Raw genomic sequence first — 24,428 nt, 5'->3', positions numbered from 1 at the left:
ATGAACAGCTTGGCGCCACGTTGCTGTTATCCATTAACCATTCCTGTTTTCCTAATCATCTTTGACTCCATCTTTCTCTGTACTAACTGTTATTGTCTTCGGAAAAGAGATGTGAGGTTTCCTTGGGCTGTTCTGGTTTACATGACATGATTTGTGTATCTGCCTACAAGAGTTTCTCAAATGAACCCTGTGTATTATCTTCTTCCCCAGATCCTCCTCCTCTGAAGAAAGAAGAAAAAGGTCATACAGCTGTAAAATGACAGCACTTATGAAAAATGAGAGTTTGGCCCACATGGCTCTCATCAGACGCAGACTCATCTGCTGTGCCACAGACACTGCTCATTTCCTTCAGAATCAGACTACAGTTAAAAACAGGAAACACCTAATAAATTGCCTGCTCTATCAAATTAACATAGCATAAAGAAACTTTCAACGTAATCAATGAGTATCACTTGCTTTAAAAAATGCAATTATCAGACATAAAAAAATCTGTGACCATACTTTTCTCTATGAAGCTATTTTAAGATGTCAACCTTAATTCAAATTTAGAAATAAAAACCTACTCAGAGAAGATGCACAAACATCGGAGTTTCTATTTAATTTGTAGTCACAGATGAACTTTAAGCATTTGAAAAACAGTGAGAACTTTTATCATATAGTGATAGCGCTAGGATTTTTAGGCACACACAGTTTTTTAAATAATAAATTAAGCATACAACTATCATACAAGTGACAGAATTCCTAAGATAACCTCGTTTTGTGTGAGATTAATCAATCCCATTTTTCAATGTAAAAAAAAATCTCAGCTTTATGCAATATTTTATCAGGGCAGTATCTAATTGTCAAGAGCTGCTGATTTTCATATATTCTTGCCTAGAGAGAAATCAGTAATAAACCATAAAGCAAGAGGATACTTTCTTGAGCTGCATTTTGGATAACAAAAATACAATTAAATTTGTTTGGGGGGAAAAATATTCTATGCAATTACAACCCTTTTTTGCTCCTGCTCCTAAAAAATCCTTTCTCCAATGAAAAAATAAAGGGTAAAAGTCTGAAAAAAAAAAAACCAAAACTATGCCTTCATTCCTTCAAAGCCTTTGAAAGTCTAATCTCTCTAATGCTTGTGTGCTCTGGGTTGCATTCTTATTCTTAAAGCAAGCTTCTAGAAAAATGTCAAGGAAATAAAATCTTTTCAGAATTGACAAGAAGAATAATCATTACACTTACATTCCAATACACTCATTTGGAAACAACCTTTATTTCTAGAAAGAATTCAACTGGTATGTCCCTCAGAGGTGACCAAAAAAAAAAAGTTTCTACTACCACTCAGACATTTTACTATTCAAATCAAGAGTCTACTCCACTGAGAGTAGTATTTGTCCTATGCATGAGTGACCCCTTCAGGTGCTGTATTGAAAAGACCATTCTATGCACAGAGTGGAAAGGTCCCCCTTACACAGTGTATAAATGCTAAGAGTTTTCAGAAAATTTTCAACAGAGGAATTCACTCAAAAGTGCTCTGCGAATAATAATTATGATTTTAAACAAGCTAACAAATGCTTCTTCTAACAATGTATCTCATATACCGTTCATACATATTAACCAAGAAAGAAATTTTGAACACTATACGCAAGAAACTATGCTAGAAATAAGATAACCATAGTATTCAGAATATAATATCAGGTCCTATTTCAAATAATTCATGCTCTGACTCTATAAATATACTTGTTTTAGTCACTAAGTTGTGTCTGACTCTTTTGTGACCCCATGGACAGTAGATAACCAGTCTCCTCTGTCCATGGGATTTCCCAGGCAAGAATACTAGAGTGGGTTGCCACTTCCTTCTCCAGGGGATCTTCCCAACCCAGGGATTGAACCTGCATCTCCTGCATTGGCATAAATATACTAGAATTTATCAAATTATGTATCTGGATCTATTCTCCCAAAATATGATTATTACAATAGGGAATACAAATTTCTGTCCTTTAGAGGTTTAATTAAAAATAATCTAATAATTAAGCCAGACTTTTTCAGGAAGACATGATAATCTCATGATCTTCACTGTCAGAGAAAATGTCTGAAGCTGTCCTAACAGTGTAGGTTGCCAAGGAAAAGCAAGTATTTGGAGTTGGGGTAATTCTGAATTTGTGAATTTTGAAATGAATTAGGAGTTGGACCCAAGCATAACTACCACGAATCCAAACTAAATGCCTAAGGCAAGGCTCATGAATGGGAGTTGTATTCAAACTGCCAATACACTAAGTGCATTGGATAAGGCAGGGTAATAATGACCAGGATCTGGAAAATGACAATAGCTGTCTGTAGGGAAGCAGTGTCATAGACCTGGGGTAGAAGGATAAGATGGAGTGAGGCAATGCCTTAGCCAAGGTGGGCAGGCGTTAAGTACAGGATTCAACTTTCCAGAAATAAAGGGTTTGGAGGGCTGGACCCAAATCAGCTAATGTTCAGAGCAAGATTTCATTTTGGATAGTGCCAGACTACAAACTAGTCATTGTGGAACTCCACAAGGAGTTAGTTAAGCAAAAGGCAGCTGGTGCACTATTGGGGCTGAACTGAACACCAGACTCAAAGCTGAGGGTAAGAGGGTGATTCCTTATCCCTTCTTCATGAGAAGTTGTAAGGGGTCCGTAATAAGCAGCAAAGTTGACATTCATTACTGCAGTAACTACGCCAAATATTGGACACACTGCTCGAGCAGGAACAGACACAGAAAAGGGTTTGGATTAGAGCCTTTGAGCAAGGGTGAAATTTTGAAAAGGGAGGGGAGGAATGTGGCATTTGCCCGTGAGGGAGGAGTGATATTACATGCTGTATTTAGGAATTAAAAGCTGATTATTGAATATTCTGCCAACCATAAACCTCAATATCAATACTTTTATATATGAATGGTATAAAAATCATTTGCATATATAAGGATGGTATGGAGATAATAAAGATGTTCAGATTTCCTGAATGATTTTAAATAACTTTTAAAAATTTTATGCTAAAAAATATGTCAAATTCTATCTTTAAAATATAGTCTTTATGTTAAACAGAGATTACCTAAACTTCTTGGATAGATCTTAAGTTCATACCATTAAATTTTGTACAGGCTTGTGTACATGGCTCTATTCTGCTAAAACATTTAATAATATTTTACTGAAAGTCCAAAGGCATTCACATCAAAAACTTTTGAAGCTAAGCAGAAAAAGTTATACACTTATAAGAGTATTTATATTAGGTGAATAATTAAAACAAGACAAAAAGTTGTATCAATAGGCATAAAAATGTGTTCAAAATACAAATATGAAATTTAACATCATTAGATATAATGTACTTTTCCATAGTTAAAAAATAATTCAATACTCTTGGATGAAAAACTTAAAAATGTATAGATTTAGTTCTACATTTATTTGTATATTTAAGAGAATTTAAGTAAAAATATAGCTTATAGTAAAGGTGATGGAATATGACAAAGAGTCATAGATTTTCTGAATAGATACATGATAATTGACATTTTTTAAAAAAGGAATTACATTGGGAAACATGTTCTATAAGCTAGTGAAACATATTATAAAGCTACAGTAATCAAGTGATGTGGTCAACTGTATGCATATATGCTTGTTTTGTGATAAACTCTTAGAAGTAGGACAAACCTATTATTTAACACTGCTAATAACTAAAGTTTCTTTTTTTAATCAGGGCTAATCAATGAATTATTCTTTGCAGTCAGCTATTTCCACTAATAGAATAATATTAATTAGATTAGTAAAAATGTATTAAAAATCTACTGGATGCTGACCTTGTGAGTCACTCATCCAGGCAACTTAAAACTGAAGCATATCTGCTCTGTGATTTTGTATCCCTTTCCTTCTTTTCCCTCCATGACTTTTTCAAGAAAAATTAAAAATCTTTCTCGGTAAAAGCCTGACCTAGAAAATGCTCAGTTCCTCCCACTTCTGCCATGAACTCCAGGAGACAGAAAACAAACTGGCTCAAGGAGAGTCATTATTTCCAGGGTAAACAGAAGATGTTTCACGGACAGCATGTGTCATCAGAGCAAATCTCCTTATCACCCAACCTCTGCCTAGTCTGGAAGGTAACAGGAAGCAAAGAGAGAAGCTTAAAGACAGACTTTTAAACACTTGCAGTAGGAGAAACAATTCTCCGCAACTTGTGTTCAATTCTGGTGATAAGGAAACATACCTTCCAAAACAGACCAGTCAATGAAGCACTCACATTGCCAACCCCATCTGGCCAAGAGTTCCACCCATTTTTAGTGAGGAAGAACCCAATAACCTGGCTGGCTATTTGTATTTTGTGAACTTTATAGTTACACTAAATTAACTATTAACAGTGTATGTCTTTTACTCTGTTGTACATTAGTTCAATTATTTGAACATCAGTTATTCTGAGCTAACCATTTTATGAGCTATAATAAATTCTCAAGTAGAAATACCTCTTTCTCATGAGGCAGAAGCTATACTATTATTCAAATCAAGATTATATTTAAGAAAAACACCCCACAGAACAAGAAAGCATCACCTTTACCACTGAACCATCTGGGAAGCTCCATGATAGCATCAACATCCACTAAACTATTGAGATTAAGTAACTTTAGGTTCTTTAAGTGTATGACTGTGGGCACATGTGCACAATCACACAGGCAAACACATACACACGAATACAAAAAAAAAGCAACAAGCAAAACTGGAAAAATTATGTTAATAAATTATTGCAATACATCGCTACTTCTGGGCTTCCCAGGTGACCCTACTGGTAAAGAATCTTCCTGCCAATGCAGGAGATACAAGAGATGCAGATTGGGCCCTTGGGTCAGGAAGGTCCCTTGGAAGAGGAAATGACACCTCACTCCAGTATTCTTGCCTGGAACATCCCATGGACATAAAAGCCTGGCGGGCTACTGTCCATAGAGTCGAAGATTTGGACACAACTAAAGTGACTTAGCATGTGTGCGTGTACACAAATTAAAATACCTGTGAACATTTGATACAGCAGAAGCAAGTAAGCTGGACTTGGTGGTTACCGAAAAAAAGAGATCCCAAGTCCACAAGTCAAATGTAGCAAAGAGGAATGCAACACTAAAAACCCTAATCGGAGACTTCATGCCATTGGAAGGGGGTTTTCCCTCAGTTATTATTGGGGGGCGGGGCAGAGGTCTCTTACTCCACACACTTGTTGCAATGGACCAGAGTTCCCATGCAGTGCCAGTACATGAGGAAGACTCCTCTGGACTTCCTCCTGAGCTGGTCGGTATAGACACAGTCCCCATTCAGACTTACACAGGACCCTGGCAATTGCTGTACTTGCATCACAGATAACCCAAGAGAATCTTGGCTGAGGTTGGAAACCAGAGGTCAAGGGCTCGCATCTAGGACCCACCTGTTGGGCACTGTCCTCCAAGGACTTTCTACCTCCCAGCTGGGAGCTTCCAGGCCCAACCCAGCCTCAAGTAACATCCTTGCTTCCAGCTCTTTTTCCCCAAAGAGTCCAAGCTTCTAGAAAACAAAATTGAAAAGCACAGGTTATTTCAAATAACTTCTACTTTTGCCTTCTAAATAAACTTCCCAAGAACAGCGAGTTTGGCTACCGGTTTGGACCTGGGGAAAAATAATAGAGGAAAAGCAACAAAAAACAAGTAAATTAATCAATTATGTTGCCTGGAAATAATGTGCAAAAGTAAGGAAACGAGTATTTTAATATGCCTATTTTCTATCATTCTGTTTCTCAGTTACACTTGCTTCACATCATACTCTTTCTCTATTTCACTCCATTTCTCTCATATTTTCATCTCTGTCCCTCACTCATGACAGCAGTCCTCTAAAGTACCCCCGTGGTAAGTACGGGGCACAAACAAACTGGCTAGGAATCTTTAGAAGTGTTTGCCCAGAACTAATTCAATGTCTTTTAAGTTTTAGACTGTGAGGGGCATGGGGAGTTATGGATAATAAATTTTTCTAGTTTATTCTCAACAGCATTTGGCAATAGATATTCCAATGGTCTTGAAGAAATTCTGGTCAAAGCACCATATCTCTCACCTGTAACTGGTGTTTAAAATTTAGATGATAAAGTAATCCTTTTAGTTTGCAAAAGCTAGTTCCCTGACTTTTTCAAACTTACTTTAGACAGAGATGCTTTAATTTTTTTCAAATTTCCAAGCCCCTGAACGGTTTAACTCATCGAGTTTTAGAACGCTACAATGTGAAGTCGCATTTAGCAGATGTTCATCTCAAGGAGCTCCAGAACTTCATAAATTATTATAAATTAATTTGCTTATTTCAGAGTTTGACAAAGCAGCTCCTGGGGTTTTGCATGGTCTGTGCTGGAGGAATAGAAGACTGAGAAAAGCAGCAGGTTGGGGTCCCAGGAAAAAAGAGTGTCTTCTGTGTTTCAGTAAGGGGCTGTGTCACATAAAACTTATGGCGGCTGTTAAGTGGCCGAGCCAGCTGCATCCCATGTGCCACAAATGCTCTGGCCTCTTATTTCTCCCATTCGGTTATTGTGTCTATAAATTCAATGGGCCACCTGTGCAATGTGCTCATGCAGAAGAGCCCCAGAGGAAGCATTAATGTATCAAGGCTCATAAAGCACAAATCCTTAAATGTAAAAACGGACACTTTCATCCTCTCCAGGCTACATCTATATAGATTTCTTTTTAATGAAAAATAGAAAAGGTTTATTTCCTGGTTATAGGATAAAGCGCCTATGAATGGTGTTATACAATTAACAACTGCAGTTTTTAAATCTCTCTTTGGTGTGGAGCCACCTAATTTTATTTGCTGAAACTATGTGCCCGTCTATGGTGAGAAAACCCATCCCTATCAGTAACTCACCGTTCAATTTAATCATGAAGATGACTCATGCCAAGTGCCTGGCAAGCATCATTTCATATGATGAGCAACAACAAAAAGTGCAAACTTCAACTGAATATGTCTTTTTTCCTTTCTATTCCTTTTTAAAATTAGCTTCCCTGGGCTGGTGCACTGGGACGACCCAGAGGGATGGAATGGGGAGGGAGGAGGGAGGAGGGTTCAGGATGGGGAACACATGTATACCTGTGGTGGATTCATTTTGATATTTGGCAAAACTAATACAATTATGTAAAGTTTAAAAATAAAATAAAATTAAATTAAAAAAAAATTAGCTTCCCTGAAAATTTGTTGCCTACTGGCAAATCTAATGAAGCCATTTCTCTATTGTTGTCTCTTCACTCTGACAATGTTAGCCAAACATTTAAGCAACATTTTGCACATACCCCTATTTCACCTGAAGGGTTGTGACTATTTATTTATCTCTATCTCCCTCCCTTTACATTGTAAACGTCTAACAGTGGTTCTTAATGGTCGTTGGAGGCAGTGAGTGGATATTTAGAGATCTCTTTGTATATACACATTCACTTTCCAGGCACTTCCTTCCCCATCCTCAAACACTAACAGAACACAGAAAAGCAGAGAGTAGAGAATAAAGGAAAAAAGGTCATGTGTATTTTTGAAAAGTTCCCCACTGTGGGAAGGAGATACACCTCATTCACATTTGTGTGCACATCAGTAACCTGGCACATCACAAGATTAGCTCTGAATGAACAAGTGAGTAGGATAAGATAAAGCAAAAATTTTTCATTCAAGTAATTCAATATTAATAATTTGAGTCAAGTTATTTACCAAGCCTATTCTGGCAAATATACTTATGTATGTGTGTGTGTGTGTGTGTGTACAATATATTAATATACATATAATACATCAATATATGTGTATATATTGATGTATTATTTTCTAATCAACATTTGTACCCTCTAAACCAATAGTTGGAAGAGCAGAGAAGTTGATAACGTTTAGAGGATGAGATGGCTGGATGGCATCACTGACTCAATGGACATGAGTTTGGGTGAACTCCGGGAGTTGGTGATGGACAGGGAGGCCTGGCATGCTGCAGTTCATAGGGTTGCAAACAGTCAGACACGACTGAGACACTGAACTGAACTGAGGGAAAGAAAAGAAGTAGTATTGATGAACAAGAACAAGCCTAGTATAACATATAGAAGACAAAGAAACTCTACAGTTTAATGACTCTGTTGGGCCTCAGATTCCTGCATAAGAACCAGAACACTTACCTTATGATCTGTGCTAAAAAGCTGAACCCAAGCTGCTGTACACTCTCATTGTTTCCTTACTGATAAAACATTAGAAGTTCTCACCAAAATATGATAAGTATTTAAGAGAAGGGAATAAAACATATATTTTGTGACACCTCCTAGGTGACCAGGATTGATTCCTCTTATTACCAAGGAGTGAGGAGAAAAAAATAGACCTGATATTCAGTCACTTAAGAGAATTCAACTTCAGAGTATGCAGGAAAGATTTAACCTTACCAAAGACAGGGCTGTACTTTCTCCTAGCTCCCGAAAGATGATCTCTAGGAATAGTGTCTTTGTAAACCTGGAGGCTTTCGGCCGCACCAGACAATCTAACCATGTGACTTCCAATGGGGTTTTGGGCCATGTGATATCTACTACCTTTAGAGGGGCTGGAGACTAAAGATCAGACACTTGGGCAGTCAAGTTCACAATGAAACCCAATAAAAACTAGGGACACAAGCCTCAGGTGAACTTGCCTAGTTGGCTGTACTCCACGTGTATCATCACATATCATTGCCAGAAGAATACCGCTGTCCAAGACTGACAAGGAGAGGATAAGCAGAAGGTCCTTGTTTGGAACTTTCCTGAATTCTGCTCTGTGAATCTCTTTCCTTGGCTGATTTCTCACCTGTAACTAACTGTGAGCCTAATAGTTTAAACCCAAGGGTGGTCTCTGAATACCCAGGTTCTGTAGCTAATATCAGAATGGTCTTATGGACTGATCCCTAACTTTGTACAGAGCTTCTCTGATTTGAGGGTAGAATTAGGGGAGTCACAGACTCTCAGGTCATTGCAACACAGGGATTAAATGAGCAACAGAACTTTCCAAAATGAGATGGCTCTTGTATATCCTGTCATTGGCTACAAAGACTGGTGCTTCTGGAAATCCTGACTTAACTGCCAGCAGTGCCTCAAGTGGCAACAAGTGGTGACAGCCAGGGCTTCACAACTTTAGAAAAACTACCTCCCTAAACTGCTTCTCATTTACTTTGAAAACTTACAGAATTATTTTCATATTGCATGAAAAGTAAACGTACTATGTTGTTTTCTAATTCTCTCCTGATTCATAGTAGGGAATCACAAGTGAGGATCACTTTAATAATTAAGCAAATAACAGATTTGACAATCACAATCATAATTATAATGCATACATATACAAATGGTGTTTACACTGTACAGGGACTACTCTGAGTGATTTAAATAAATTAACTCTCAACCCTCACAATCATTAACCCTTAATGTTATAGATGTTCGCCCACTGATAAACCTTTTACATTAAATTTTAAAAGTAAAGTTTGGTGTAAACCATTCAGCGGCATCAGAAAAGCCACTTTGTTTCCGTTTTGTTGTCATCTCAGTCTATTTCAGCTCAGATCTACATCCAGGATTTTTAGTGCTGATCTCCCAGAAAGAACATCATGAAATCAATTGTCTTTTTGAAAATACTCTTTCTGGTTCTGTAGGAACCAGGACTTACAGGAAATCCAAAAAGGACTGGTGGAACGGGGACTTTGGAAGTGGAAGTGGAAAATATCTTTAAGATGCCATTGGGCATTAGTTTGTTCAATTAAAAAAAAATGCTGAGATATGGCAATTTTTCCTCCCCTTGTTGAATATATAATTTGATAGAATTTTAGATGTTTATGATGTCTGACTTTCAGAAGTATTTTGCATTTGTGCAACCAATTCTTTTCTCTTTTTCTAATTATATGAAATGCTGCTGTAAATTTCTTTCTGGGGCACATACTCTTCCACTTATCTATTGCTACATAACAAATTACACAAGCACTAATTTTCTCATGGCTCTGTGATGTAGGTAGGGCCCAGTAGGAAGAGTTCAGTTTTATTCACATAGCATCAAATAGGGTAGCTGGAAGACTGGGGTCAGAAATCTTCTGAAGATCCCTTCATTCACATAGATGGTGGCTGATGTTGGCTGTTGGTGGGGCACTTAGCTGGACCTGTGGCCTGAATATGGCTTTTCCATGCAGATGCTTGGCTTATTCATAACACAGTATTTAATTTCCTAGGATGAGCCCCAAAAGAGAGAGCACCAGAAGGAAGCCTTCCCATTGGTATAATCTCACCTGAGAAGTCATGTACCCTGAAGTCATATTACTCCACTTCACTTTATGGAGAGTCTCACCCAAACTTGTCTAGTATCAAGAGAAGGGGATACAGACCTCACTTCTTGATGGGGGAGGGGGGAGGGGTGGCAGGTGACAAGGTTGTGGAAGAGCATGTGGGACAAATAGTAACACTTGTGCCATTTGGGGGCAGTATCACCTACCACAACAACTCCCTGTGAGAAAGGAAAACCAATGACTGTGTTTATTTTTCCATAAGGAGAAAAGAAACACATCTATTTCACAATTAATGTGGTATGCACACACATTCAGAACTTCAGGTTACTGGGAAGTTGCCAAGTTTTATATTCTTGACAACTGAAATGTAACACTTCTCTCTGATTCCTATTGGCCAGCTGGGAGTCAAATGAGCTAGATGATACTGAGGACCTGAACACAAACAAAACTTTCTTTTTTTAAATTAATTTATTTTAATTGGAGGCTAATTACTTTACAATATTGTGGTGGTTCTTGCCATACATTGACATGAATCAGCCATGGGTGTACATGCATTCCCCATCCTGAACCCCCCTCCCACGTCCCTCCCCATCCCATCCCTCAAGGTCATCCCAGTGCACTGGCCCTGAGCACCCTGCCTCAGGCATCGAAACTGGGCTGGCGATCCATTTCACATATGGCGATATACATGTTTCAATGCTATTCTCTCAAATCATCCTATCCTCACCTTCTCTCACAGAGTCCAAAAGTCTGTTCTTTACATCTGTGTCTCTTTTGCTGTCTCGCATATAGAGTCATCCTTACTATCTTTCTAAATTCCATATATATGCATTAATATACTGTATTGGTGTTTTTCTTTCTGACTTACTTCACTCTGTATAATAGGCTCCAGTTTCATCTACCTTATTAGAACTGACTCAAATGCACTCTTTTTAATAGCAGAGTAACATTCCATTGTAGATATGTACCACAGCTTTCTTATCCATTCATCTGCTGATGGACATCTAGGTTGCTCCCATGCCCTAGCTATTGTAAATAATGCTGCAATGAATATTGGGGTACACATGTCTCTTTCGTTTCTGGTTTCCTCGGTGTGTATGCCTAGCAGTGGGATTGATGGGTTGTATGGCAGTTCTATTTCCAGTTTTTTAAGGAATCTCCACACTGTCCATAGTGGCTGTACTAGTTTGCATTCCCACCAATAGTGTAAGAGGGTCCCCTTTTCTCCACACCCTCTCCAGCATTTATTGTTTGTAGACTTTTTGATAGCAGCCATTCTGACCAGTGTGAGATGGTACCTCATTGTGGTTTTGATTTGCATTTCTCTGATAATGAGTGATGTTGAGCATCTTTTCATGTGTTTGTTAGCCATCTGTATGCCTTCTTTGGAGAAATGTCTGTTTAGTTCTTTGGCCCATTTTTTGATTGGGTCATTTATTTTCTAGAGCTGCATGAGCTGCTTGTATATTTTTGAGATTAATTCTTTGTCAGTTGCTTCATTTGCTATTATTTTCTTCCATTCTGAAGACTATCTTTTCACCTTGCTTATAGTTTCCTTCATTGTGCAAAGGTTTTTAAGTTTAATTAGATCCCATTTGTTTATTTTTGCTTTTATTTTCATTACTCTGGGAGGTAGATCATAGAGGATCTTGCTGTGGTTTATGTCAGAGTGTTTTGCCTATGCTTTCCTCTAGGAGTTTTATAGTTTCTGGTCTTACATTTAGATCTTTAATCCATTTTGAGTTTATTTTTGTGATGGTGTTAGAAAGTGTTCAAGTTTCATTCTTTTACAAGTGGTTGACCAGTTTTCCCAGCACTACTTGTTAAAGAGATTGTCTTTTCTCTACTGTATATTCTTGTCTACTTTGTCAAAGATAAGGTGTCCACAGGTGCGTGGGTTTATCTCTGGGCTTTCTATTTTGTTCCATTGATCTATATTTCTGTCTTTGTGCCAGTACCATACTGTCTTGATGACTGTAGCTTTGTAGTATAGTCTGAAGTCAGGCAGGTTGATTACTCCAGTTCCATTCTTCTTTCTCAAGATTGCTTTGGCTCTTTGAGGTTTTTTGTGTTTCCATACAAATTGTGAAATTATTTGTTCTAGTTCTCTGAAAAATACCATTGGTAGCTTGATAGGAGTTGCACTGAATGTATAGATTGCTTTGGATAGTATACTCATTTTCACTATATTGGTTCTTCTGATTCATGAACATGGTATATTTCTCCATCTATTTGTGTCCTCTTTGATTTCTTTCATCAGTGTTTTATAGTTTTCTATATATAGGTCTTTTGTTTCTTTAGGTAGATTTATTCCTAAGTATTTTATTCTTTCCATTGCAATGGTGAATGGAATTGTTTCCTTAATTTCTCTTTCTGTTTTCTCATTGTTAGTGTATAGGAATACAAGGGATTTCTGTGTGTTAATTTTATATCCTGAAACTTTACTATATTCATTGATTAGCCTAGTAATTTTCTGGTGGTGTCTTTAGTGTTTTCTATATAGAGGATCATGTCATCTGCAAACAGTGAGAGTTTTATTTCTTCTTTTCCAATCTGGATTCCTTTTATTTCTTTTTCTTCTCTGATTGCTGTGGCTAAAACTTCCAAAACTACATTGAATAGTCATGGTGAGAGTAGGCACCCTTGTTTTGTTCCTGACTTTAGGAGAAATGCTTTCAATTTTTCACCATTGAGGAAAATGTTTGCTGTGGGTTTATCATATATGGCTTCTATTATGTTCAGGTATGTTCTTTCTATTCCTGCTTTCTGGAGGGCTTTTATCATAAATGGATGTTGAATTTTGTCAAAGGCTTTTGCTGCATCTACTGAAATAATCATATGGTTTTTATCTTTCAATTTGTTAATGTGGTGTATCACATTGATTGATTTGTGAATATTGAAAAATCCTTGCATCCCTGGGATAAAGCCAACTTGGTCATGATGTATGATCTTTTTAATATGTTGTTGGATTCTGTTTGCTACAATTTTGTTAAGGATTTTTGCTTCTATGTACAAAAGTGATATTGGCCTGTAGTTTTATTTTTTTTGTGGCATCTTTATCTGGTTTTGGTATTAGGGTGATGGTGGCCTCATAGAATGAGTTTGGAAGTTTACCTTCCTCTGCAATTTTCTGGAAGAGTTTGAGAAGGACAGGTGTTAGCTCTTCTCTAAATTTTTGGTAGAATTCACCTGTGAAGCCATCTGGTCCTGGGCTTTTGTTTGTTGGAAGATTTCTGATTACAGTTTCGATTTCTGTGCTTGTGAAGGGTCTGTTAAGATTTTATTTTTCTTCCTGGTTCAGTTTTGGAAGATTATACTTTTCTAAGAATTTGTCCATTTCTTCCAAGTTGTCCATTTTATTGGCATATAGTTGCTGATAGTATTCTTTTATGATCCTTTGTATTTCTGTTTTGTCTGTTGTGATTTCTCCATTTTCATTTCTAATTTTGTGGATTTGTTTCTTCTCCCTTTTTTTCTTGATGAATCTGGCTAATGGTTTGTCTATTTTATTTATCTTCTCAAAGAACCAGCTTTTAGTTATGTTGATTTTTGCTATAGTCTCTTTTGTTTCTTTTGCATTTATTTCTGCCCTAATTTTTATGATTTCTTTCCTTCTACTAACTCTGGGGTTCTTCATTTCTTCTTTTTCTAGTTGCTTTAGGTGTAAAGTTAGGTTATTTTCTCTTGTTTCTTGAGGTAAGTTTGTTTTGCTATGAACCTTCCCCTTAGCACTGCTTTTACTGAATCCCATAGGTTTTGGGTTGTTGTGTTTTCATTTTCATTCATCTGTGCATATTTTGATTTCTTTTGTGATTTCTTCTATGATTTGTTGATTATTTAGAAGTGTGTTGTTTAGCCTCCATATGTTTGTAATTTTAATAGTTTTTTTCCTGTAGTTGACATCTAATCTTACTGCATTGTGATCAGAAATGATGTTTGAAATGATTTCAGGTGGTTTTTTGTTTGTTTGTTTTTTTGAGTTTACCAAGGCTAGATTTATGGCCCAGGACGTGGTCTATCCTGGAGAAGGTTCTGTCTGCACTTGAGAAAAAGGTGAAATTCATTGTTTTGGGGTGAAATGTCCTATAGATATCAATTAGGTCTAACTGATCCATTGCCTCATTTAAGTTTGTGTTTCCTTGCTAATTTTCTGTTTGGTTGATCTATCCATAGTTGTGAGTGGGGTATTAAAGTCTTCTATTATTATTGTTTTACTGTTACTTTTCCCTTTCATACTTGTTAGCATTTGCCTTACATACATAGGTTGGGTGCATATATATTTATAATTGTTATATCTTCTTCTTGGATTGATCCTTTGATTATGTAGTGTCCTTCTTTGTCTCTCTTCACGGCCTTTATTTCAAAGTCTATTTTATCTGATATGAGTATTTCCTGCTTTCTTTTGGTCTCCATTTGCATGAAATATCTTTTTCCAGCCCTTCACTTTCAGTCTGTATGTGTCCCTTGTTTTGAGGTGGATCTCTTGTCAACAGCATACATAGGGGTCTTATTTTTGTATCCATTCAGCCAGTCTTTGTCTTTTGGTTGGGGGCATTCAATACATTTGCATTTAAGGTAATTATTGATAAGTATGATTCCGTTGCCATTTACTTTGTTGTTTGGGGTTCAAGTTTATATACATTTTCTGTGTTTCTTGTCTAGAGAAGATCCTTTAGCATTTGTTGAAGAACTGGTTTGGTGGTGCTGAATTCTCTCAGCTTTTGCTTGTCTGTAAAGCTTTTGATTTCTCCTTCATATTTGAATGAGATCCTTGCTGGGTATAGTAACTGTGGTTGTAGGTTTTTCTCTTTCATCACTTTAAGTATGTCCTGCCATTCCCTTATGGCCTGAAGAGTTTCTATTGAAAGATCAGCTGTTATCCTTATGGGAATCCCCTTGTGTATTATTTGTTGCTTTTCCCTTGTTGCTTTTAATATTTGCTCTTTGTGTTTGATCTTTGTTAGTTTGATTAATATGTGTCTTGGGGTGTTTTGCCTTGGGTTTATCCTATTTGGGATTCTTTGGGTTTCTTGGACTTGGGTGACTATTTCCTTTCCCGTTTTAGGGAAGTTTTCAACTATTTTCTCCTCAAGTAGTTTCTCATGGCCTTTCTTTTTGTCTTCTTCTTCTGGGACTTCTGTGATTAGAATGTTGGGGTGTTTAACATTGTCCCAAAGATCTCTGAGGTTGTCCTCATTTCTTTTAATTCTTTTTTCTTTTTTCCTCTCTGCTTCATTTATTTCCACCATTCTATCTTCCACCTCACTTATCATATCTTCTGCCTCAGTTATTCTACTGTTGGTTCCCTCCAGAGTGCTTTTGATCTCAGTTATTGCATTATTCAAAAAGAGGCATTGGTTGCCTCTTTTTTATTTCTTCTAGGTCCTTGTTAAACATTTCTTGCATTTTCTCAATCCTTGTCTCCAGTCTATTCATCTGTAATTCCATTTTGTTTTCAAGATTTTGGATCATCTTTACTATCATTATTCTGAATTGTTTTTCAGGTAGACTCCCTATCTCCTCCTCTTTTGTTTGGTTTGGTGGGCATTTATCATGTTCCTTTACCTGCTGAATATTTATCTGCCTTTTCATTTTGTTTAGATTGCTGTTTGGTTTGTTAGATTGCTGTGTTTGGAGTGTCCTTTCTGTATGCTGGAAGTTTGTGGTTCCTCTTTATTGGGGAGATTCCTCCCTGTAGGTGTGGTTGGATGAGTGGCTTGTCACAGTTTCCTGGTTAGGGAAGCTTGTGTCCATGTTCTGGTGGGTGAAGCTGAATCTCTTCTCTCTGGAGTGCAATGAAGTGTCCAGTGGTGAGTTTGAGGTGTCTGTGGGTTTGGTGTGACTTTTGACCACCTATATTTTAATGCTCAAGGTTATGTTCCTGCATTGCTGGAGAATTAGCATGGTATGTCTTGCTCTGAAACTTGTTGGCTCTTGGGTGGAGCTTGGTTTCAGTGTAGGTATGGAGGCTTTTGGATGAGCTCTTGTCAATTAATGTTCCCTGGAGTCAGGAGTTTTCTGGTATTCTCAAGTTTTGGATTTAAGCCTCCTGTCTCTGGCTTTCAGTCTTTTTCTTACAGTAGCCTCAAGACTTCTCCATCCATACAGCACTGATGATAAAACATCTAGGTTAATGGTGAAAAGAGTCTCCACAGCGAGGGACACCCAGAGAGGTTCACATAGTTACATGGAGAAGAGAAGAGGGAGGAGGGAGATAGAGGTAACCAGGAGGAGAAGAGGGGGACTCAAAAGGGGAGAGACCAATCTAGCCAGTGATCAGTTCCCTAAGTGTTCTCCACAGTCTTGAACAATCAGAGAGGTTCACAGAGTTACATAGAGAAGAGAAGATGGAGGAAGAAGATAGAGGTGACCAGGAGGAGAAGAGGGGGACTCAAAAGCAGAGAGACCAATCTAGCCAGTAATCAGTTCCTTAAGTGTTCTCCACAGCCCAGAACACCTAAAGAGATTCACAGAGTTAAGTAGAGAAGAGAAGGGGGAGGGAGTAGATAGAGGTGACCTCCTTTCAAAGAGAATGGGCTGCCTTTCTGGGTGCCTGGTGTCCTCTGCCAGCATTCAGAAGTTATTCTGTGGAAGCTGCTCAGCATTCAAATGGTCGTTTGATGAACTTGTAGGGGAGAAAGTGGTCTTCCCATCCTATTCCTCTGCCATCTTAGGACTGCCCCCAACAAAACTCTTAAGTGTCTTAGTTTTGAAAGAATCAGGCCAATCAGGGATAATTATGTATGTTTCAATGCCTTAAGAGATATTCCATGTAAGATATAATGCTAAAAATTGCCCAAGGGGGTGGAGGATGTATGGAAAGAGGTCTTTCAGCAGCATTTAAAGGAGATTTCCAATAGACAGAAGACATCAGACTAAATGGATACTTGGCAATATCCAACTTGCCTGTTTCAATATTGCTAACCATTTCTCCGAAGTTGTTTGTGCCAAGAGCAGCAACATCCAAACCCAAAGTTTGCCTAAATAATAGCTTAATTTAATGAACACACATTTTCCCCTTGAAGTTAAGTTTTAAAACTAGTTCCATAACTGACCCTGGCAACAGATCAAGGATTCGCTGCCCTCAGTAAAATGCAAAAGTCATTTCACATGGTTTTTCAAATTTTTATGCATAAGCCAAATATCCCTTTGATTAATTCTTAGAATTTTATGAGTTTTATTAAAACTCAGTAATACACGAGTCTACCAATACAGAGTGAAGATACCAGTTTTGGACACCAGGAAATCTGTCTGGTCAAACAGTAGTATAGCTTCCTCTTTGCCACTTATGTGAGAAAATCAAACCAGAATTCCAAAAATATTACAAATGGAACAAATTTCAGAGTTTTCAAATTGTTATAGTTCTCCCTGAAAGTCAAAATGCTAAATCATGGGATGTAGAAGGAAAGTAGGAACATGGGAAGAAAGAAAAGAAGATGAAAGGAAACTAATATTAGGAAAGAAATAAATTTTGAGAGTAATTTATTCCATTGTGATATTTTTAAAATATGAACTCACATGAGAAACAATTTACTTTGAGTAAATGACCACAATTTTCAAATGACAAGGATTGCAAGTATTTGCAAGGTTATCTACAAAATAATTACTTCAAGAACAAAGTGGAATAAAATACCATTGTCTTTTAAGCTGAGATTACTTTATAATTTTTAAATAAAATTTTTGTCATAGATGAGAGGAAATTTGCTCTATATTTACCAGTAAAATTTTTCCATTAGTTAGAGCCATAAGCTCACCTCATTGTGTCCTTTGTGGCACGCTCAGTGGTAGAAAGTAAATGTTATTTCAAGTTAAAGGGCCTGACTTGCTAGTAAGTTTTGAAAATTTACCTCACTCCCCTTAAACCCCAGTATCTTCACCTATAAATAAGTGAATAATAAAACTTAGAGCACATTTTTATTATGAGAAGTAAAAAAAAAGTAGATGTAATTTATTTAAAAATGTAAAAGCACTATAGTACATTATATCATAATTATTATTTTTATTACTTGACTGTAACACTATAAGAATGAATAAATAAGAAAATTTTCTTTAACAGATTTTTTTTTTTTCTGAAATTCAGTTTGAAGATACAATACAGGAGATGGAAGAAAACTATATCTGGTTAAAATACTAACCAGATACTTTGTAACTTAAAATTTAGTAAAATTTGTCCCCTGCTTCCATTCCAAAAAAAAATATTTTTCAGAAACTCAGGTATTTCACATTTCAAGATATATATATATTATGGAGGCAAAATAGTGAGGGAACAGTGTGTGAGCATATGCAGATTTTTCTGAAGCACTTTTTATGCTGACATTTCTATAAGGAGAGGAACTTGATTACCTTTCTACTTAGTGTTTAAAATTGTCTTTCCTTAGAAGAAATGGAAAGGAAAGAATAATTGGGGAAATTCATCTATAATTAAAATTTCTCAGGATTTTTTTGAAGTAACATCAGCACAGAAAGCAAATGATGATCAGTTTTTCCAAATAAATATTGTATATTATAGTTTAAATCTCCTTGTTTTAAGTACTCTGCACTGTGTTCTATCACACAATTTAAGTATAGAGCCATAAATGCCTCTTACACCCTATCATCACTGCAACGAGAAAATCCTGGAGGTGATAATAAATAACATGGCCAGTGTGGTGGGCAGTTAGTTCCCTAGAGAACTAGTCTCTCCAGTCAGGTGTCTCCAGGACTGCGACTTGATTCCCTAGACTTGACAGGACTCACAGCTATGCTAAATTCACATTTCATGCCTGACCACTAAAGAGAAGTAAAATAGTCTTGCTCCTTAAGCTAGTTACTTCTAAAATCCAGATAACATTCACCATCACAAAGCCTTGTGGCAAGAGCCCAGGTCTGTTCACCAAACCCCAGTTCTCATAATTTGAGTCACTTTGGGATAGAAAGAATGGTAAGGCTTGGAGCAAAAAGAAGATGATTCAAGTACAAATTCTATCACTTAGATTTGAAATTGAGGCCATCAATCAACTTCCCTAAGCCTTAGATCCTCCCGTAAAACAAAAGCAGTGCCCTACTGTCCAATACCACAGTGAGAACACTTTGAAAACTGTAAGCCAGTAGTTGTCAAACTCTAGTATGCATCACTGTCACCCGGGGGCTGTTCAAAAGAAATGACTAGATTCCCATCCCCAGAGTTTCAGTAGATCTTGGGTGGGGCCTAAGAATTTGCATTTCTGACAAGGTTCCTTGTGATGTTCCTGCTGGACCAGGCACCACACCTGGGGGATGACCATTCTAAAATACTACACAAATATAAGTGAATAACATTACTATTGTAGTAGGTGCCAAAGTAGCTATTAAACAGTTTATGAGCAACAAGTCTTCTGAAATAAAATACAACCCATTGCATAAGACTGCAGCAATGCAGAACACGGCAAGCCACCGCCGTAAGCAGAAACTTCTCAGATGGCTGCAGGGATTACCACACCAAGCACGTACGTGTTGTGGTGAGATTTTGTTCCAGCTACATACTGCTGTGCTCAACAAACTGAAAGAGCAGAGTGTCTCAGAGACCCAGTTCTTTGTCAAGTCTCAAAAAGCTGCCTTTCTAGTAGAAATTGATTCCTCTGTCTGGAAAATTGACTGTATTCTTGATTTTTGCTTTTCAAAACCTACTAATCAACTTGTTTCTTGAGTGAAGTTTGGATCAAGAACTATATGGACTCAGTATTTGATAGAAATATTTGGTATATAATGATATACTTTACACAAAACAAATCAAGGGATGTCAAGTTTTGGCAGTGATGGCAAATTGTTAATTTCATTGCCTCTCATCTAGTTCACCACTATTAAATATAAAAATGCCAAAAATACAGCCCTGAGACTGCTCTGAGGACAAAATTCAAAAGCTTAATTTAAAATTTTTAAGGAATCTGTGAAAAAATGTAATTCTCTGTGAAACTGACATTTTAAAGAAGGAAGGAAATATGGTGCTTTAATAAAAAGAATTATTATTTGTAGTATTTACATACATAGTCTTCTACAGTAATGTTAAAGTAACCATTTTCATCAAATTCCCCTCAAAATAACACACTTTGCATCCCTAAGTGGTCCTGGACAAGTAAATTTTATGAAAGTGATGTACTCACAACTGTGTCCCAGGCCTCTTTAAAACACCCTCAAAACTCAAGTCTGCAAGAAGAACTGCTTTACTTGGCTCAGTTTTACTCCAAATTATTATTGTGCAACATGAAAATCATAAAGAATTTTACTAACTTTTCTCCTCCACTAAAACCTGGTACCATATCAATACATTTCTACTGCAGATCTTCTTGTAAAAGTCAAGTGATTAGGACATGCTCTAGTCCAGAACCTGGTATAGGTTCCTGAGTCAGCTTTCTTCTTATCTTCTGGCTTATTAGAAAAATGCTATGGGAGACTTGGGCATAGTAAAGTATAAATCAGGCAGTACTGAGAACTAGATAGCATTCTTTATGACATCACCAGCTAGCAAGAAGGCAAATAAAAGTAATACTACAAGTCATTATGCTGACAATATGCATGCACATGATCTTGCTGAAATAAAGACATCTTAAATTACAGGTTAAATTCTTTAAGGCCTTTCCCAACGAAGTTCAATAGCTCTCTCAAAATCTTGCTAATAAACAGACATAAAGGAGAGTCCTCATTTACATTTGTTTGATATCTTACTGGAAAAAGTTGATATTGACTATTGATGTAATTAAAGACAAAAAATGGACTTGCAAACTAGTTCACCTTAATGGGGAAGAGGGACAGGGAACTTTCAGTGGAACTACAGTGGATTGAACTCCAATTTCCAAAATTCACAGTAATGATTATGCAGTATGATTACATTTCTACATGTAGAAACTATATCTACAATTAGAGAGTTGCTGTTGGTAGTATTTAATAATAATTAAGACTTTAAATTACTGGTAGCTATCATAATGAATTCCAAAAATTAACACACACCCACACTTACTATAAAGTATTTACATTGCATTGCTCAAATGCAGAAGTAATTTACAGTTTCAGCAAAAAAATGCCTGTTGTGATTCCAACTATATACATTATGAACATTCCATTCAACTTAACACGGATAAAATAAGCAACTTGTAACTTTGATGAAGTCTCAAATAAACTATTTGATAATGAAAAATGATCTAATGCAATGTGATAAGAAAAATACATCTCAGGAAACGGGTAACAAGTTTTCTCAGGACAAGGGGATAAAGCATCAAGACAGCTGAAATAGTGCAATAAAGAATGCTGAAGTAAGTCAGAAAGAGAAAGACAAATATTGTATGATATCAATATTGTATGATACTTAAGTATCATACAAGTATTATCTGATACTTAAAAGAAGAATCACACAATAAAATAATACAAATGAACTTATTTACAAAACAGAAACACTCACAGACTTATAGAGCAAACTTATGGTTACCAGCAGGGAAGGGCAAAGGGAGGAATAGTTAAGGAATTTAGAATTGACATGCACACACTCCAATATTTAAAACAGAAGACCAACAAAGATGTACTGTATAGCATGGGAAACTCTGCTCAATATTACGTAACAACTTAAATGGGAAAAGAATTTGAAAAAGATTAGATACACATATATGCATAACTAAGTCACCTTGCTGTATACCTGAAACTAACACAACATTGTTAATCAACTATACTCCAATATAAAATAAAAAGTTAAAAACAGACTAGGGGGCTCTGTGCCCCTCAAGTCTAAGACAAGTTCCCAGGCCATGTTACATCCCATCTCTTCAGGTTCTGAAACACGCTCAAACTTAACTCATTTTTAGCAGCAGGCAGCCTGTTAAGGAATAAGTATACCCTAGTCAGATCACCTGCAGTCCCGTATTGTGCCTCAGGTGTTGAGTTCCTTTTGCATGCATGTGTACAGGAGGAAGGGGAGGCCAATATAATGATGCCTTATACTGTTAGCTTTCATAAAAAACAAAATGTAAGATGGTTTGAGCCTTCTTCTCACATTAAGATAAGTTTCATTCTCCCTTCATGAATAGAGAAGTCATTCTCCATGAATAATGTTTGAATATATTTTCATTATTTTTTTTAATATGGAAGCAACAATAGAGAGAATAAATAATCCACTAAAAACAATAGAGAGAATAAAGAACCACTAAAAACACTGGGCTAGAAAATATTTGTGTCAATTTTACTGTTGTTGTTGCTGTTAAGTCGGTAAGTCAGGTCTGACTTTTTTTTAATGACCCCATGGACTGTAGCCCACCAGACTCTTCTGTCTGTGGAATCTTCCAGGCAAGAATATTGGAGTGGGTTGCCATCCCTATAAACTGTCAAAACTCTTGGACAATTAATCTTGAATTTCCCTTCATTTAATTTTTCAACTAGTCCATCACACTGAATGTTATTCTACTATGCACTAAAGCAGAAAAAAATACACCAACATATATGCATACCATATTAAAATTTATATAAAATTATATATAAGTAAAGCTATACACATACAGACATATATATGTGTGGTTTTCCAATATGCACTACAGGAAGATTCTATTTGCACTCATTTGTTTTACTAGTTTAATTAATAATTATTGAGGATCTGGTAGGGCACTGAAAAAGATGAACTTCCCAGGTCAGTAGGTTGGCATCACTGATGCAATGGACATGGATTTGGGCGGGCTCCGGGAGTTGGTGATGGACAGGGAGGCCGGCTGTGCTGCGGTTCATGGGGTCCCAGAGTCGGACACGACTGAGCGACTGAAATGAACTGAGGATCTGTTAAGTGATAAGCACTAAATACTGTATGAAGATAAATCAGACGTGTTACCTGACTGTGAATCTCACACACTACTAAGAGAGACAGACTCAAATAAATAAATAAATAAACTCAACTATACTTAAAATTTGTAAAAAAAAAAATGAACAAACTATATAGACTCGTAAACAGATAAATGCAATATAGTATGAAAAGTTCTATATAGTATGAGTGCTTTTTGCATTTTACTATAGATACTAAGGGAGAAGGCAATGGCACCCCACTCCAGTACTCTTGCCTGGAAAATCCCATGGACGGAGGAGCCTGGTAGGCTGCAGTCCATGGGGTCGCTAAGAGTTGGACACGACTGAGCAACTTCACTTTCACTTCCATGCATTGGAGAAGGAAATGGCAACCCACTCCAGTGTTCTTGCCTGGAGAATCCCAGGGACGGGGGAGCCTGCTGGGCTGCCAGCTATGGGGTCACACAGAGTCGGACACGACTGAAGCGACTTAGCAGCAGCAGCAGCATAGATACTAAAGGAAAGATAAGTTAATGTAGCTTCCCTAAAAGCTGGTTCTAGGTATTTTCCCTCTGTGTCTAGGAGTTTCCTCAGAATTTATCAATTTGAAATACTCTGGCAGAGGCTCAATACCATCATCAGATGGTTTCAAAACTGTCTCCACCACAAACACATCCACCTATCAGTGAGCAAAGTCACTTCTGCTGCTTCTCTGGGCACATCAAAGCAAACATAAACATTTTAAGAGGGCCACAAAGTGAGAACGGCATTGGGAGTCCAGGTCCCAAAAGAACAAAAGGCATGAGCATGAATGCCTGAGAAGTTTCCTTTTAACACACTAAGGTCTGTTACACACTCACTGAGAACCTACAGGACAGGATCCAAGCTCCAGGCTGGGCACTGAGGATTCAGAAAGGGATGCGACCTGGTCGATGCTGTGCAGCAGCAACAATTGATATTAAAATAAGGAAACTGACACAAATAGTTGCCACTACATCTACCTACACAATATATTATTATAAACATGTTCATGCTACCAATTGAAAATACTGAATGCATTTCTATTTTTCAAAAATTAATTACCAATTAAGTTACCAAATTACCAATTTTAAATACGTCTTCATATCTAAATTACCAATTTTGAAGATGTGTTTTAATAGCAGATGGCAGTAGAGATGCTCCCTAATTAACCCGATTGAAAAAACTTTTTAAAGGAAAGTCAGTAGTGTGTGGAGCCTCTCAGAATGTCAACACATACTTAAGGAAGTGCTTTCTAGCACTGTTTATGCAGAATTCTCTTTATACTGGCACATTAACTCCAATTTCAGTCTCTCTACTCTTGCATACGATCCCTGTGGCCAAGAGATCTCTTGAATTTATAGTTCTACATCCATAAATGGTTCCTTTTTCCTTTGGACCAG

General features: G+C 37.0%; 1 long non-coding RNA gene across 2 annotated transcripts in view; it reads right to left on the bottom strand.

Annotated features, from left to right (window-relative positions):
• Window positions 1-24,428, bottom strand: part of LOC123334482 — a 384,998-nt gene that overhangs the window by 22,557 nt on the left and 338,013 nt on the right. For both annotated transcript variants that reach the window (XR_006552423.1, XR_006552424.1), the window contains exon 6: window positions 5,404-5,519. This is a non-coding gene — a long non-coding RNA (uncharacterized LOC123334482). The remainder of the gene's footprint in view (window positions 1-5,403; window positions 5,520-24,428) is intronic.

Source organism: Bubalus bubalis, chromosome 7, assembly GCF_019923935.1.
Source record: "Bubalus bubalis isolate 160015118507 breed Murrah chromosome 7, NDDB_SH_1, whole genome shotgun sequence".
Taxonomy (NCBI): domain Eukaryota; kingdom Metazoa; phylum Chordata; class Mammalia; order Artiodactyla; family Bovidae; genus Bubalus; species Bubalus bubalis.
This window is presented reverse-complemented; position numbering and strand designations above follow the sequence as displayed.